The sequence below is a fragment of the Chiloscyllium plagiosum genome, unplaced genomic scaffold (assembly GCF_037043375.1).
Source record: "Chiloscyllium plagiosum isolate Xiang-an unplaced genomic scaffold, Cpla_swu_hap1 HiC_scaffold_45, whole genome shotgun sequence".
NCBI classification, from domain to species: domain Eukaryota; kingdom Metazoa; phylum Chordata; class Chondrichthyes; order Orectolobiformes; family Hemiscylliidae; genus Chiloscyllium; species Chiloscyllium plagiosum.
In genome coordinates this window covers 65,348,741-65,350,274 of record NW_028270183.1, presented here as the reverse complement: position 1 = coordinate 65,350,274, position 1,534 = coordinate 65,348,741, and the positions used below count along the sequence as shown (strand labels likewise).

At 39.2% G+C, this 1,534-nt stretch overlaps 1 non-coding gene across 1 annotated transcript; it reads right to left on the bottom strand.

Moving 5' to 3' along the window:
- Positions 1–602: 602 nt before the first annotated feature.
- On the bottom strand, positions 603–684 carry trnas-uga (transfer RNA serine (anticodon UGA)). The gene has a single exon. It is a non-coding gene; the product is annotated as a tRNA-Ser (tRNA).
- Between the last annotated feature and the right edge of the window lie 850 nt (positions 685–1,534).

Below are 1,534 nucleotides of genomic sequence, written 5' to 3'. Positions count from 1 at the left end.
CTACACCACAAGCAGAGGGCTAAATCGTTAATTTTCAATTTCAGTTCTTAATGCACAGTTTCTTACGAATGTGGACAGCAGAAGACCGTAAACATTCCATTTCTAATATTTCCAGAAAATTATATTCCACTGATATCGCCTTGCCTTTTCACATCGCAAGCCAGGAACCTGGATCAGTCGAGTTCCTTTCCACACATGGAGTTGCTTTTTTCTAATTCATTGACTACTGATATAATAGATTATTGGCCTTGAGAGTCAGCTGCAAATTAGGTTGAACTTTCTCAGCTTGATTTTCAACTGATCCTAAAAAAAAATTCATCACTTGCAGGTAAATGTATTGCATTGCTTCTTGTTTTGCTGAATTCCATCCCCCGAACATCCAAATTTCACGATAGTTCGACAAATGTGTTGAAACTGATTCGTGTTGGAAGTTGGTGGCTTTTTGTGTCTCGACATATAATTTATTCAATTAGATGACTGGGTCAGTCTTGAAATTACTTCGGATTCTTCAGAGTTGAAAATTTACTTTCGATTGAATGCAAAGCTCAAGCTCCACGAAATCCAAATCCTGCAAAGGAATTAATGACTTTTAAAAGATTCGACGCTGTGAACAGGAATCGAACCTGCGCAGGGAGACCCCACTGGATTTCAAATCCAACGCCTTAACCTCTCGGCCATCACAGCTGCGGCAAAATTGTCAATATTCACAGTAAAACAACTGAATTCATTTGTTGGAAGAACAAATTTTCAAGACCCAAAGATTTCGCCAAATCCTTTGCAGTGACCCAGAGAACGTTACCTTTGCAGATTGACAGGCTTTCATCGCAAACTAGATTCTGACACAGCTGAAGTTGTGGGAATGATTCTTCGTCGAATTATAGAGTCACGGATGTACACCACACGAAGAGAGGATCATTGTCTCACTGCATCCGATCGATTTTGACTCAATTGTTCATCATCTGGTGCCAAATTAAATATGCTGTTGTGTTTTAATATTCATCGAAATATGCTATTAGAAAAATTGATGCTAAGTCCATAAACACTAGCTACATTCGTAAAAAAATATCAGAATTAGAAAGAATGCAGAACCAATTTACAGGAATGGATCCAGCAACTAATCGTTTGTTCTGACATCAGGTAATGAACTTGTGAGCACAAGAGAGGAAGATTAACCGAAGATTTGGAACTTGAAATCGTCTTGACGGAATTATTTGCAAAGTTTTTGCGGTTGTTCTCGAGTCATCAAGTCGTTGAACAATACAACACGGAAAGTGGCCCTTTTTTCCAACTTGACCATGGTGGACAGATATCCTAAATTAATTGGTCCCATTTGCCAACATTTGGCCCACATCCCTCTAAACCTTGTTACTCATATATCCATCCAGATGCCAGTCAATGTTACAGTTGTACCAGTCTCCACCAATTTCTCTGGCAGCGCATTCTGGACACGTCTGAAAAAGTTGCCCCTGACGTCCCTTTTAAATCCTTACCCACTAATTTTAAACCGATGTTTTCTAAATTTTGACTTCCCCAC